This window comes from Halichoerus grypus, chromosome 9 (assembly GCF_964656455.1).
Source record: "Halichoerus grypus chromosome 9, mHalGry1.hap1.1, whole genome shotgun sequence".
NCBI lineage: Eukaryota > Metazoa > Chordata > Mammalia > Carnivora > Phocidae > Halichoerus > Halichoerus grypus.
In genome coordinates, this window is record NC_135720.1 from 36310493 (window position 1) to 36327802 (window position 17310).

Here is a 17310-nt window from a genome sequence, read left to right on the forward strand (position 1 = left end):
CATTGCATAACAGACTCAATAATGTGTTCTCATCATGGTGATCATCAGGTGCCTCTGTCAGTTGTACTTAAAAGTCACCAGAAGCATTTATGCAGATTACATGCACAGTCAGGGTGACTTCTGAATGGGCAAATGTCAAAATCATTGCAGAAGGTCACTAATCTGATAAAATTCAATGGGGTTACAGAATGTTTGTGTTTCTGAACTTGTGTATATGAAGATTTCCAAATCAGATTCACTTGCAATGTCAAGGTTAAGGTTTTGACTTTTCATTTTGTTGTTTTGGGTGATTATTTGAGAAATATATATATTAAAAAAATAGAGACAGAGCTGGTAATTCTGAAAGTACATTTTAAAATACTTTATCTTTTCAAGAATTTTACCATAAGAGAAATATTATCTTGACATTATAGAGAAACTTAATAATATCCTTAAAGTATTCTGGCTAGTACAAGAAGGACCAGAATAAGAAGCCAGGTCTTTTGAGTCTTATTTGAGTGTTATTTCTATTATAGAATTGCTCCTCTGACCACCTGTGATATGAGCAATGTAAATTTTTTTATTTAACAGAGAAATTTAAAAATGGATACATGTACATAAATATGTATATATTTCACAATGTACCCAAAAACATACCAGAGCCAAAGAAAATACAACTAATAAAACATTGGGAAGTTTAAAATATATTATAAGGCAGAAAACAGAATATAAAGTATGATGACACAGCTAAGAATAAATATAAAATTCATATTAACAAATGCAAAGGAACTAGAGTCAATTAAGAGAAAAGCATTCTCAAATTGGATCACAAAGCAAAACCAGCAAAAACAAGAGATTTATTTTACACAATGTGACTCAGAAAGATCGAAAATTAAATGATAGAAAAGAACATACCAAACAAATGAAAATATAATACAAGAACACATATCATTATGTCAGACATGGTTGAAATTGGCACACAAACACTAAATGAAACTTAGAAGAGTCCTTAATGATGACAGAGAGCACTCTGCAGTGAAAATATGACATCTGTGAATATCTTTTTGCCAAAAACATAGCACTGACATTCTTAAAGCAAAAACAAACTCAAACACATACGAAAATACACAGACAACATTGATACCTTATTTTTATTCATTCCTCTTAGTCCTTGATGCGTTTATTAGAGAAAGATTTTTAAGGATACTGAAGCCCTAAATAAAACAAAGCAAGGGATAAGATAATGCTGACATGACAAACTCTGGATGTCCTTGGAAACAAACTATATGCCTTTATTACAAGTACAGTGACCATTTACAGGATTTAATTATATGTAGGATTTTAAAAATATCTCAATACATGCAAAATAGGAGAAATAATACAGGCAACATTCTCTGATCACAATGTAACACAAACAGAAATAATAACTAAATTGGAAAGTGACAAATGCTTCCACTTACAAATAAAAACAAACAAAACCCCTTTTTTTTGTTTAGATTTTATTTATTTATTTGAGAGAGAGAGGGTGTGCCTGAGAGAGCATGAGCCGCCACTGGGGGAGGGGGTGGGATTCAGATGGAGAAGGAGAGGCAGACTCCCCGCTGAGCAGGGAGCCCGATGCGGGGCTCGATCCTAGGACCCTGAGATCATGACCTAAGCCAAAGGCAGGTGCTTAACTGACTGAGTCACCCAGGCACCCCAACCAAAACCTTTTTTGAGCAAGAGAAAAATCAAAACCAAAATGAAAAATACCTAGAAAATGACATGAAAGCACTTATATCAGAACCTATGAAGTATAGCTAAACTTTGGAAAATTCTCAGCCTTTATAGTAATAAAGAAGAAATAATTAAAAAAAAAAAAACGAAGTGAGTATCTTAGGGAGGTAGAAAGGAATAACAAATATCAATAATATTGTAATAACTTGGTATGGTCAACTACACTTACCATGGTGAACACTTCATCATGCATAGAATTGTCGAATCAATATGTTGTACACCTAAAACTGTAATTGACACACATTGCTATGTATGTCAACGTATGTATGTATGTATACAATTACATGCAATGTATGTCAATTACACTTCAATAATAAAAATTAAAAACAGCATCTGAAACAGCATCAGCCATAACGACAGAAATGGCCAGTCCCAGGGTAGCCCGCAGCTCCTGCAAGCCGAGAAGCAGGCAGCTGAGAAGGTGGCAGATGCCAGGAAGAGGAAGGTCCAGCGTTTGAAGCCGGCAGCGGAGGAGACACAGATGGAGGTGGAGCGAGAGCAGGAATTCCAGAGCAAGCAGAGGGCGAGATTTTATGATCCGTGAAAAGGAAATGAAGACCTGGTTTAGCCTCTCTACTGTGGTTTCAGGAAGATGTTCCATTTCTTAGCCTCTCTTTTTGTCTCTAAGTTGGTCTTTCTCTTTATTGGTTTTCCCCTTTTCCAATTTCCCCAAAGACCCATCAGATAGATGCTCACTGCTTCCTGAAATCTAAAGTGATCCCGTGTTGTGTTCCCTTGTATGCATGGCCTTTCTTTTATATCCTCAACACCTTTCTCTTTGTAACAATGAAAAAGTGTCAATAGAAAAAACTATGGGTAAATAAAGAAATTAAAAGCAAGAACAAATATTTTTTTTTTTTTGAGAGAGAGAGAGCATGCAAGTGTGGAGGGGCATGGGGAGAGGGAGAGAGAGAATCTTAAGCAGGCTCCACACTCAACGTGAAACCCCACACGGGGCTCAATCTCCTGACCCTGAGACCATGACCTGGGCTGAAATCAGGAGTCAGAGGCTTAACTGACTGAGCCACTCAGGTGCCCCAGCAACAAGATAATTCTAAGAAAAGTAGAAGGAATATAATAGTAACAGAAAAGCAAAAATTAATAAATTAGAAAGTGGAAAAATATAGAACTACTGAATAAATCCAAGAACAAGTTATTTAAAAATTGAGTAAGCAATAACCTTTTCAAGGAGAAACAAGAGGAGAAAGCACAAATAACATAAATAAGAATTGAGAATGGGGAAATAACTATAGATTGGGAGAAGTCTAAAAGGACCACATGATGTTAATTAACTTTATTCAAATAACTTCACAAACCTTGATAAAATGGGAGATTTTCTAGGAAAAAATATATTTTCAAAACAACCCCGCCCCAAAAATAAATAGTTCACTTGTCATAAAAGCTGAGAAAGAATTTATATTGTTTAACTACCCTCTCTACCCTAAAGTGTTAGGCCAAATTATTTCTTAGTGTATGGAGCAGAAAACTCTAATTTATTTGAGTGCTCTAGAGCGTAGAAAAAGAAACTAAATTTCTGAATTGTTTAATCAACTTAGCATCACTTTTGTAATCAAAACTGATAGCAAATAGCACTAAAAATGAATTAAAAATTACTGCATATAAAGTAAATAAATTCTACCATAAAAAGGAAAAAAATCTTAATCCGATAGAGAAATGCTAAAAGGGGAACTCTCAGAAACTTTCCCAGTTATGTTGGGACAAGACAAATATGCTATCATATGCTAACAATTTAAGATTGTTCTAGAAGTACTAGCTAACTTAATTAAATAAGAGAATAGGAATAGAAGTGTTAAGGTCAGAGTAAAATTATAATTATTATAGAAGATTTGATAGCACTGTATACTTGTAAAACCTGAGGCTCAGCTGAAAACTAGTAGAATTCACCTATCATATAATAAACAATTAAAATATGTAATAGAGAAAAAGCCCCATGACCCCACTTAAAACAGCAATGAAAGAGAAAATAATTACGAATAAAATTAACAAGAAACATGTAAGATGTGAGTGTTTAGACAGAGGAAACCACAAGTTTTAGGAAAATGAAAAAAAAAAAAAACTGCATGTGATTATAGATGCAGGAAATAGCTCTGGAAGTGTCCTAAAGAACCTTATAAAAGTCGTTGGCTCTGGGAAGAGGTGCTCAAATGTTGACACCATTTTGTCCTTTTGAGTGCTTTACCATTTCATATATTACCTATATAATAAATACACGAATTTTATTTTTCTTCTATGCAAATCATAAGATCCTGCACAGTTATTAAATTTTAACCAAAATTTGATTTAAGCTTCCCTTACATCAAAGCAAACAGAAAATTAAGGAAATAGTAATTGAACAAACAACCAACAAAATCATGATCATTTACATATATTTATATCATTCAAAAGGAAAAGTATATCAGTTTCTTAAGGAAAGAAAAGCTTACTCTGGCTTATTTTGAAAGAAATTTCACACATTTATTTTTTTTAAGTCATGATCAATGTCCTCTACACATTGCTGTGATTAGAACAGGTAACAGTATGGCAGAGAGTGTACATTTGTCCACCAAATTCTATCCTGCTTTTCCAAAATATAGAATCATCAGTAGGAAGATGCTGCCTAGCTAGGAACCACATATCCCTGCACTCCTTGCAATGATGAATGACTGTTCATCTAATTCCCACCAATGGAAAGTAAGCATAAGAATATGAGTGTTATTTTTTGGCTAAGGCTTTTAACCAGGCTCTCCAACATCTTCTACCTGTTGGATGCCCATGATGATGAAGAACTAGGGCATGACAGAGCCACAAAATATTCCCAAATCATGGCATGGATGAAAATTGTGCACCTACCAGGAGCACCCATTTTGGACTATTAGATGAATGAGAAATAAGCTTCTGCTGTGTTTGAGACACTTATAGATGTTTGGATCTGTTTGTTAAAGTAGTTTAGCCTACCCTAATCAAAGAGGTTTTCATTTTATTTTTCTTACAGCAGCCCTCAGTACAGGTCTAGAGTACAACACCAATGTACAATTCAGTAAAAATAGGTCTGTAGGGAGCTATGATAATGTACTCTGGGGTTTAGGCTTTACAATGGTGTAGGGTGAACTAAGTAAACCAGTTAGACTAGAGAATTATTTCTCTTTGATGTTTTCTTCCATAAATATGTTTTCTTTCAATAAGGTTTTTGATAAATATAGGACAAGAAATATTTGAATATTTATTCTCTGACACAGGCTTGCAATCCAGGCATTCTGTATTGTTTATCCATAGAAATGCAATTTATTTACAAAAGTGAAGTAAATGATAGAGCTGATACATTTATTGTGAAAATTGAGGATGCAAACCAGGACTCTTGTGTAAATAGATAGTTAAGCCTCTGGGCACAGAGGCTGACCACATTAGTATCATTAGACAGTTCCAGGACTGCCTTTAAGCATAAATAAATAGATAGATAGATAGATGATAGATAGATAGATAGATGATAGATAGATAGATAGATAGATAGATAGATAGATAGATAGATAGATGATAGATAGATCTATCATCCTCTACAGTATATGAATAAATAAACAGTAAATCCTCAAAGGTTGGCAACTTTAAAACATAGCTGAGTTGATTTCCACTTGCACATGTTTCAAAGCAAAAACCATGATATGTCACCCATGGCCATTTAAAATCTGAAAAATGTACTCACACCACATTTGGTTTGGTTAAATAGGAGAGACCACCAATATGAGTTGGTTGTTCTCAGTGTCCTAATGTATTCACCCACTGTATGATAATATCAGAAGGAGAGAAATTATAGTATGCTAAATTTGTTTGCATTTACCCACTGGAGTGGCATAGTCACAAAACATAGTCATTACCTTTGTTTATAATATGTATTTAATAATTCTGATATTTCAAGATTTTGGGGAATGAGGCATATGATATCTATTATTTCTACCAATTCTTATTTTTCATAACCATCAGGTCTAGTTTCACAATCTTATTCTTTTCCTATAATTTTCTCTTTTTAGTTAATCTTGTTATTTATCTCTTTAATGATCTTAGTTTTATCAATTTATAATAGTCTTTTTTGAGATTGTTCTATTTTCTCACCATTTTATCTATAGTGTATTAACATCCTGAAATTTCAGGCAGCCTTTCTTAGGGTTATTTAGTTCTAATTAGTTTGAAATTTTAGTTTTGATTCTAATCTGGTTGGGTTATTTCTCTCTCCTTTTCCCTCTCTCCGTCTATCTGTCTCTCTCTCTGTGTTTATCCACTTCTTAACAGTTTCTTCCTCTGAGTGCCTCCTCCATCCTGGGATATCTGCTCCAGCACCATGTCTTATATCGTTGTATCTGCTATTATCAGAGACTAGCCACCCTTGCCACTCAACGGAAACCAGAACCAGCCTGGGATGGGGGCTAGCTGGGACCATGGAAGGAATGGGTCTGGCAAGACCATGAACCATTAGAGAGACATAGTCACTGCCAGATGCCAGTGAGGCAGAGATAGGAGGCCAGATACCCTAGCTTTTCCTTTTTTCCTATTCTCCAGTTCCTTGTTATTGCTTCTCATTGGCCAACCTTGCCAGAGCCAGCTGTCAAGAGAGCTTAGGAAATGTGGCTACCTGCAATATAGACAGAAGAAAGGCAGGGAATAGATTTGAGCACAAAAATTTGACCATCATTCCTATGCTACCCCCACTCCCATGTACAAACACACATACCCACTAGTCCTTGGTAGTTTCTCTTCCACTTCAGGTCCACAGAGATCTCTGTCTGAATTTTCTTTAATTTGGTTCTATTATTTAATTGTTTTCCTTGAGATTGCTTTTTTATAACTGCTGTGTTTGGAGTGGGATTGGAATGGGAGAATATGACCCCAAAGCATGAAATCACAACATGGGCTCAACCAGAGATATCATATTCTCTCTTTAACCCTGGTGTTTCACTTTATTATTATTTTTTTAGGCAGGATTGCTGAGTGAAAAGTCCATAGGCTTTTAGTACAGTCAGATCTGGATCTGGGTTTTGGCTTCACATTAATTTTGTCATTATTTTTGGACAGGCTATTTAACAAATTTCCTTATCTATAAGATGGGAATGATAATACTGGCCTTAAGATTTGTTTAGTAATTAAATAGAAGAGAATATCCAGATTGCCATATTGTGAGCCAGGTATTCAGTGGGTTCTCCATACATGGTTATTATTATTATCATCATAATTATGTTCCACCTCATTCCTGGTTAAATGAAAGTTCTATCAGCCTTGATGTGTGTTTTCTGATATATAGCTTTTACCTTGTTTTATCAGGAGGCATTGATTGGTAGAACTTAAAGATAGAATGAGCTATAGCCAGTCATGTATCAAGCATAATGTATTTTTTTGTTTGTTTTCATATAATGGATATGTTTAGGAATTAACAGGGTGCCTATACCTGCCATGGTTTTATCAACTGAATTTATGTATCTCACAACATGTTGGTAATTATAACCCAGAGAAAGTTTTAAGAGAAAACAAGGTTCATTTAGACTACATTTCAATTCAGACGAATTCCCAAAACCAAAAATGTGCATAACATTTCACAGCTATATGGATCCTCATTGTGAAAATAAAATGTTAATATTTTAATCTTTTAAAGGCCTTTTGCGGATGTTTGGCTAATACATTTGTTTTACAGCCTTTGAGCACCAACATTTGATGAGGAAAATTTTTCTTACCCTACAAATCTTAACTAATGCTGACATATACAATCTAAAGGGAAGCATAGTTTTCATACACTTCTCCCTTCCATCTCATTTTGAACCCTCATCAAAAAGTTTCAGCCTCTTTTTGTGACTTCTAACAAAGAATGGCTCAGTTGACATTTTGACCTCTGTTGCTCAACTGTTCTCCTTCAGAGGGTGTCTTCTTTAATGGGTTGGTTTTACATAAAAAGGATTTGACTATATTCAATATTAAAACAAACATCAATTAACATATTTGTTGGGTTTTTATGCTGCCAAATCCTTGGTTAAACTGTGTCCCTTTCCAAGCTTGTTTTGGCATTGTCAAAACTATGTCTGAGCTACCCAGATTCTTTCCTAACTTCAGGACCCAAGTGTTTGGTTCCAATATCTGGAGGCAATGAATCATTAAGAGTCCATCAGACTTCATAGGGCCACATAAGTGGTGTGGAAGTTAGAAAGCTGTTTCATTGCCCAATATCTATCCTGTTCCATTTGATTCACATTTTCAATTTGATTACAATCAACTTATACCATTTTTTACATTGTTAATGGAAATATTCAATACAAAGCCTGAAATGAGACTATGTGGTAACTGTCTTTCTACTGTTTCCAACATGAGAGGTCCTTTACTACTAAATGTTCTGGAGGGCTGAAATATTTACCAGTGCAAATATAAATAATTGTGATGGTTCCAAGTGTATTCCTGGGCAGTGAGAAATTCAGTTTGTCCTTGTCAAAATAAAAACAAAAGAACAAAACAATAGTTGGTTGGAACCTTTGAATTAGTGGAAAGCATTCATCAGCGATTAATTGCAAAGGGAGCTAATTAGAAAATGGCTTAACTGCATCAGTTTTGCATTGATCTGACTGTAATAAATGTCTTTTTGTGTAACTAGAAGAATGGTGGCAGTTGTCTTAAGGTCAGAATATCCACAGGGAGTTCAATGAAAGTGGTATGAAGGGACATCATAGAGACGGGAAACAAAAGAAAATGATTGATGATGTGTTGAGGACTTCATTCTGTGAGAATAATCTAAAAGTTTTAGTATCATTTTCAGCACCATTTTAAAATGTTTTTCTTAAAAGTAGAACTAAGTATAGCACAGTTTAACTTTCTATGATCCAAATGTATGGACCCCATAATACTTGGTTCATTGTTTGAAATGAAACAAGAGTCTTAGTTGCTATGTCAAAACCCGAATAAATACTTATCAAGATATATTCTCAGAATACTGAGAAATTGACTCATATGAGAAATGGCGAATGTTAAAACATATCAACTTCAGAAAAGCCACATTATTTCAAAACACAGATTTCATGTTAGACTATCAATCACAAAGAATAGCTGAAAATCTAGTGTGCAGCTATAGTAATATCGGAGAACTATAGAATATACTTCTCATTTATTATACCAGAAAAGCAAATCAAAATCACATGAGTATATAAAAAACTCAGAGGCTCTATTTTTCTTTAATCTTAAGAAGTATCTTATGTTTAAATATCTTATTAGTAACCACAAGGTACTGTGCATCTCATTTGTGCCACACACTGTGTTTTCCAAGCTACATTATGTCGTTACCTGATGTAACCAAATTAGGGAGAAAATGATGGGAAAAAATACAAAGAAAAAGAAAAAAAACCCATGGACAGATTGCATGCTTATAAATGATGACCTATACATTAGGAAATCACATAAGTGATAAACATGATTATTGGGTGGGCCAATGATGTAATGTTCTATAGAATAAATACACACACCTGGTCTTAGTACTTTTTGATCATTTCTGAAATTAAGGGATCACCCAATTCTTTTAATTCAATAACAGGCAAAAATACCCAATTAAGAAACAAGAAGGAAGGGGAAAAGCAAGTCCCACTATATATTAGTGCTTGCCACACAGGGCTCTTGTGGAAATGTGAGGGAAAGGTCTTTTATAAATTGCTTTTATTTTGACTGGGCTCAAAAGATCCAATTGTGAGAACGTGCTCTGAAGTCTCAGCTTGTTGATGGACAGGCATCCTCTCCCAAGGTAATAGGGAAGCTATTTTAGCAACTCTTATATTTTTGGAAAACTCCGTGTTTGTTGTAATTTGATCCTAACCGCAACCTATATCTCACCTACATTTATCAACGCCAAGCCACAGAAATGCCTGGAAGGGCCAGAACACTTGCAGCTCGTGCTATGCATTTGTGGTATTTTGGCTGCTTCACTATAAAAATATTATGCCACAGAAAATACATTCTGATTCCATGTAGCAACTCAACCCACAAACATGAAGCTGAATGTTGGTTTTATTATCCTTAACTAATTTGTATTTCCTTGAGAGTCGAAAGCAATGGTAAATTCATGGATTTGTCTAACTGTGCTTGGGAAAAAAAAGCAACTTCAATATCAAGTCTCAACATTTTGTTCCCTTTTCTATAATACCAATGCTTTCTTCCTATCATATCCTAATCATCTAAAATAATTTAAGCAGTTATATTTTATCTTATCAACTACTTATGATGTTTCTAAGTAATGGTGTCAACTCTGCTCTATATTAGATAAAAGAGTAAAATATTTCAAAAACTATTCAGAAATGTTAAATAATTTTCACCAGAGAAAGGAGAAAAAATACTTCTTCGACTTACAGATGCAGGTGTTCCTTCATTTACTCATTTAGTACATTTTTGTGGTTACAAATTGGAGGGCAAACAACTTATATTGGAAATTGAGGGGTCAAAGATAAAAACACCTTGATCCAAGCCATTAGAAAGGCCCATGGAGGGAGACAGACATTGATGCAAATGCAGTTACAATAAAGGAGATGAGTGCTTTAAAATAGTATGAAGTTATGTCTGTCCTTTTAAAGTCAGATATTCTTATATTAAACTATAGATTTTGAGATATTGATTTATCCTTCCACTATACTATCTAGGTTCTTTGCATATTCTCCCACGTCATTTTCACTATCAATGTCTCCAATAACTATCAGAAAATATCTAATGATGTGTAAAACAAGCCTTTTAGAGTAAGGAATCATACTTGTCGCAGTGGTAGCTTCATTATTTTGGCAAAAGTCGAAAGGATTCTTTCCAACACCTCTTCTCTGCCCCGTGTTGTGAACTGACTCTATTTTCATGATAAACGGACTGAATTAAATAAAACCTTTAGCAGCCAAAGGAGGCTCAAGTGTGTGTATTTATCTTTGTTGTTGTTGTTGCTAACCATCATTGAGAAATGCTACTTATGGGCCCTGTTTCTCCTTTATAACCCTATAGGAGACCTACCAGGCTCTCAAAATGCTTTGGATCTTTGCCCTCATTTAGGAACTGTCTTAATGTGATATTTTAGACATGGTTATTGATATAAATAGATATATATATTTATTCATTCAAATTACATTTTGTGAAATAATAATTTGCCCTTAATTATAGAATTTAGCCATGTATTCCACACCTTTCTTTGCATCCCCTGAAGGAATATGTTGATGAATCTGGTAGTTGGGGGGTTTCCAATGGTGGCTGTGTTTATGAAATAGGTGAGAAGCATGCCTGAGGTGTGAGATACTTAAACTTTACCTCCATGTGCCCTAATTCATCTTGTACCTGTCAGTAGCAGATAAATCCTCTGGGGAAGCAATTAAGAAAGGTATATTTCTGAATCGATTTTCATGAAAGAAACAAGAATATTAATGTTCAGATGTTCAGATTTATTATAGTATACAGCAGGTGATCAGAGAATGACCTTGGATGGTTATTAAATTTTTCCTATGTCCAGGTTTCTTTATCCATATTACTGGGATTACAAATAGCCTGATTTTATGTTCAATAAACATCTCACTTAAACCAGTGATAAGTGCTATGTAAATATCATTGTAATATTTTGCAAGTCCACTTCTCAAATATATGAATTTAAATCTCCTTTAGAAGATCCTCCGTGTGCCCAATATTTCTACAGCTGGAGTTAAATACCAACTCAGTCCAATCCTTTAATGCTTTTGTATTTTCAATGATTAATAACATTGTTTTTTACTACAACTCTTTCTCTCAGTTTATAAGTTGTACAAAGAACTTAAAAGAAATTCAAATTTGGAAAAAGCTACCTCTACACATATCCAATGAAGAGGGATTCCAGTTTCCAGTCCAGCATGTACGGGGCACAGAAGTTGCCACTCATCTTAACCAGTCGAAAGCTGAACAAACTGAAAAACCAACAATGCAAATCTGTCCAAGAAATGAGATCATAGGGCAAATTGCTGCTCCCAAAGTTGAAGAGACAGATGGAGACTCTCAATTTACGAGGGCAGAAACCTCCCCAGGAATGGTGCCAGGATAGGAAAAATTGAAATGTAATTGACAAATTGCTGGAGGCTCAGTGTGGATGAGTCTGAGAGTTAAAAAATCAGGAGTACCCAGTCACCAGAGGGTTCCCACATTTTTGTTAATTTTACCTCCAGGAGCAATACCAGGTCCTCACAGTGAATATCAGAGAAAAATCCCCTCATGCTTCCAGCAGAAAAAGGGGGAAAGAACCATTTTGAAATATGCCACGGCCCTGTTTTCTTCTTGACAAGGCAATCCCTCTGGAAAAACTATTTTACCACAGCCTAATCTGCTGGGGTTTTATCAGAGCCTGACCTATCTAGGGGAAGAGAAATACCCAACTCTAGTCAGCGATAGCCTTCTACATGGGAGAAGGAAAATACCCAATGCAGCTCCCTCCAATCTTCCATGTTGGGAAAGGGATACACACAACTCCAGCTCCCTCCAGCTATCCTCTCCCACCTAAGGGGAGAAAAGAAAAATGAGAAGCATAGGTGAAGTTCAAAGTCCAGGAGCACAGGCTCACCAAAAGACTGAGACCTATTCATAGAACGATAGAATACTTCCTCTCCCCTCACATCTTAACACTTCCACGATAAAAAACAGTTTAGCATGTTTTGAAGACACCCATTGGTAAAAAGACCCTGTGCGTGGAACATGCAGGACCTGACAGGGAACGAGGTTGGGAAGAAACAGGGGCCAGTGTATGCAGCCTTTTAAAGTCGGGATAAAGAATTTGGATTTTATTCTAATTTTTATTGGAAGACCCAAGCAATTATTAGCAGGGAGGTAATTTGATCTGATTTGTCTTTTAAGGAGGAGATGGGGGCTGCTGTGCAGAGAGCAGAATGAAGTGGAATATGAGTAGGGCCAGAGAGATCATCTAAGAGTCCATGGCAATAGTCAAGGAGATAGTGCTGTAGACTTGGACAGCAATGATAGAAGTAGTGAGAAGCTCTCCAACTTAGAAGATATTTAAATTGACAGATGATAAGATGTGCTGAAGAATTAGATGTTAGAGATGATGGAAAGAGGAATGAATGATAGCTAGTAGTTTTTTAGACTAAGTAACTTTGTGAAAATGTATTTTTTTACTTAGCAGGAGATTATAGAAGAAGGAGCAGATTTGGGGATCAGTAGAGATCAGAATTCTGTGTTGGACCTCTTAAGTTTGAGGTGCTTATTAAACAATCAGCGGATAAAGAAATCCCTAACACTTTCTACACACAAAGCATTTTTAAGTGCTCTCAATATACTAGCTCATTTAATCTTCACAGTAACTTTGCAATAAAAGTACTATTATCATCATTGTCCCCATTTTAAGATTTAATACTTTAACAAGGTTTAATACTAAACTAACTGACCATAATAAGTGGAAGAGGTCTGGCTTGGGGAGTCTGTGTTCTTAAACACAATAGCATGGGAAAAGTTTTCAATTAGCAATAATCGCATCTCGGATAAACCTCATTGGCTAAGATACTGCCACTGTACAAAGCTATTAAATGCTATAGCATGTTAGATGGGTGTGCCAACCAGTCATTAAGGAAAGGCAAAGGCTATTCTTCTTATTAAAAAATTAGGCTAATAAATGTGACAATTTTATAGATAGAACAGATCCTTTAAAGAATATTAAATTACCAGGGTGCCTGGGTGGCTCACTCAGTTGAGCATTTGCCTTTGACTCAGCATGATCTCAGGGTCCTGGGATCAAGCCCCACCTCAGGTTCTGCTCTCAAATAAATAAATAAAAGCTTTTTTAAAAAAAGAATATCAAATTACCAAACTGATGCATTAATAAGAAATTGAATTATCTCTAAAATTATTATCTCAACTTGATTTCCTAAAGACTTTTCTCCAAAACCTGTCATGGAATAAATGTTCCTTATATTACATGGACTTGAAAAAATAGAAAAGTGAAATATGTTACTATCCCTTTCACATTATGAAATATATTTAGCTTTAGTACTAAAAGTCAAAAAGGTAAAAAAAATTATATAATTCAACTTTCTTTATGAATATTTTGATGAAAACTAAAACAGAATATATCACATTGAAATAATTACCTACTGTGACCTTTTAGGTTTGTGTTTATTTTAAAAAACAAGCTTGTATAATATAGGAAAACCATTAGCAGAATCCCACACATTAGCAGGAAAAATCTAAAACATGTTATTAGGCAACAATCATTAAAAAGTTAAAATGATCACATATTTGTGTATGATTTTATATAAAGAAAGAATTTCCTCAGCATTTAAAACCAGGGAGATGGAAGTCTGAGTGGGTAGAAAATATAGATGGTTCAATCTATTAAACCAGAATTCAAGATGATGGAGATTCTCATATACTATGCTAAAGAGTTTGGATTTTGCTCTGGGAGTTAAAGCAGAGCCAATGATGGGCCTATTATAAGTGGGGAAGCCTAGGAAAAGAACAAACAGTCTTCAGTGAGTAGTCAAACCAAATAGGTAACAACTCATGGGACTGGAACAGACCTGCTTACCCAGGAAGGGAAAGGGTTTTTATCCCAAAGAATGGTTAGTATCACAGATTAGGCTAAAGTCAACAGTATTCCAGAGATTAAGATCCAGGCAGTTAAAAATTCCTAAAGTAAGTAAATAACTTTGTATTTTACTCTGATTAAATTAAAAGCCTTATATCTACTTTAGATTGGCTGAAAGGAATTAATGAAATGGGGTGCCAGAAAGCAGAAGGGGTATTTAAGAACACACAAATTCATTGTTCCTGATACCTCAATACTTTGATATATTTTTTAAAAAACAAAAAATAACAAAAAAAATTTTAAATTAAAAAAAACAACTAAACTAAATAGATATGTTGAATCAGAATGCATACTGGACTGAGAGCCAACTATTGATTAGCTAAGCAAATTTCCATATAGCTGCCAGGTTCCTGGAGGCAGGTGGTGCATTTGATCCTCACTGACCATGAAAATAAGTCCATGTTATTTGGTATTATATAAATGTGAAACATAGACTGGAGTCCTTTGGAATGGAAATAATTTTTTCTGATATCCAAACTGGGATTCCATTTCTTGTTCACCAACTTCATTTCTCCTTCAAGGGAGAGATAGCAAGATAATACAATGGTTCTTGCCTTCCCTCTTCTCCCTTCACCAGGTATATACACACACACACACAAATACATCACACCAGCAAAATGTTAATAGAATTATGAGTATTCAAACTCTGATTTACTGAAATATTTAGACTTTAGACAAATATTGTCCACATAACGTAAGAAAATTTGGAAATCTTTCTTTCAAATTTAACATAATTATGTCTTTAACTCAATGATAGAGATTTCCCAACAAATATCATCTGTTCTAGAGTAGTATAGTGATCTCTCAACTTTTCCTTCCTCCATTGGTTTATTTCTTTGATTTTTTAAGGATTCATTTATTTATTTGAGAGAAAGAGAGAGTGTGTGGGAAGGGCCAAAGGGAGAGAGAGGAAGCAGACTCCCCACTGAACAGGGAGCACAACAAGGGGCTCAACCTCACCACCCAGAGATCATGATCTGAACCAATATAAAGAGTGGGATGCTTAACCAACTGAGCCACCCAGGCGCCCCTCGATTGGTTTATTTCTAATACAAACCACTCTTCCCCCATAAATGGAGATGAATATATGTGTATTAAGAAAGGTCATAAATGAATTTGGAAAAATGTAAATAGGTTTTGTGTTCTTTTTTTTAAAAAAAGATTTTATTTATTTATTTGAGAGAGAGCGAAAACGATTACAGAGGGAGAGGGATCACAGAGGCAGAGGAAGAAGCAGACTTGCCGCTGAGTGGAGAGCCCGATTTGGGGCTCCTTCCCAGGATCCTGAAATCATGACCTGAGCCAAAGGCAGACGCTTAACCGACTGAGCCACCCAGGCACCCCTTTTGTGTTCTTTATAATCATTGGTTAAAGTTGCCTAAATTAAAGATGTCACTGGAAGAACCAGCCTCCTGCCCTACCTCTCTCTCATTCCTTTACCTGAGGAATTGGATCAGGGAAATGAATTCTATACCAGGAACCACTGCTTATAGAGATGTATAGTGAGATGAGGGGGATGCCTGACTATTAAATTGACTTTGAATTTCAATTATTTTAATTTCAATTCCAGATGTTTATATAACTAATGAAATACGTAGTTTTGTTATTTGTCATGGAAATCTAATGGAGCTGTTTTCTTTTGCTTCACTAAGATTTAGGATTATTGTCTAGAAACAAGAGATGGAAACTAAAACTTTGTACATAATAATATAAAGCATTATAGTTATTGTTCACAAAGCTATCTGTATAGATTTTATTATATTCGCCCAAAAAAGTGCTTCTCTCTTTTAGTGTGGCTTTAGACTGCAATATTTTTTAAATTATTGTTTATCTTTGGGAGGGATAAATGTGTGTGTGTGTTTATTCTGGTATCCATGGGAGACCTGGTGCCATAGGAAAAATTCAAGAATATAGTATTCAAGAACCTTTGGATTGTGACAGGGAATCAACTCAAATTGGCTTAAGTTAAAACAAAAATCTTGGTTTCCATACTGAAAATTCCAGCACTACCAACTTTAATCATGTCTGGATCCAAGAGTCTCAAATGCCATCATTAGAACCAATCTATCTTTATATCTCTGCGCTGCTTTCCCCTTGATTGGCCTTATTTTTATGATTTTATGGTGCCTGATGGAAGCTCAGACTTACTTCATCCTCTCTGCTAGCCCTCTTAGAAAAAACTCCCCAAAACAAAACGTCTTTCTGAGTTGCTCCAGAAAAATTCCTAGGATTACTTTGATTAGAGCAAAGAGTGATTAATCAATCACCATGGCCAGACCACAATACCAATTGTCCAGATCTGGGTCATGAGCTCACCTCTGATTCTGGGGGTTGGGCTAGCCCCACCTAAACCACATGGAATGAAAGTGGGTGGAGGTCGATCCCCAAGGAAAGTCAAGACACCATTACAAGAATAAGGATAGTGATACTAGGTATGCAGAAACAACACAGGTCCACCCAGTAGCCTGCGCTGGTTTCACTTTACACGGGCTGCAAGGCCTGAATGGTAACCAGACTGCAAAAGTCACCACAGACTATTTTCTGTGGGCCCTCCTTGCAAATGCAACTCCCACTTACTGTTGCAATGATCTTACTTTGGACTCCCTATCTAAGGCTTTGGGAAATGCTTTGTGGGATGATTACTGCAGCCCAGGAGTGCCCAGATTAAGAAGAATCCATGGGTAAAACCAATCCACATAGATATCAGCCAATTTTTTTTTTTTTTGAGAGAGAACTAGAGAGTTTTACTTGGAACAATCCCCAAACCTGCAGCAAAATCCTTAACAGCCATAAACTTTGTGGTGAGGTATTAATGGGAGCAAAGCGACAGATTAATGATGGAAAGTGTGGCCCTCTGGAATCGGCACCACACCACCAAGGAAGACCCAAGTTCCAGGTGGTAAACAGCAGTGAACAGAGCAGTGACCAAAGGCCATGCAGAAAACAAGGCTGAGAGGAGCACATGA

The 17310-nt window shown here is 35.6% G+C and overlaps 1 pseudogene; it reads right to left on the reverse strand.

Annotated features, from left to right (window-relative positions):
- Positions 1-13200: 13200 nt before the first annotated feature.
- On the reverse strand, positions 13201-13281 carry LOC118531463 (U4 spliceosomal RNA; annotated as a pseudogene).
- Between the last annotated feature and the right edge of the window lie 4029 nt (positions 13282-17310).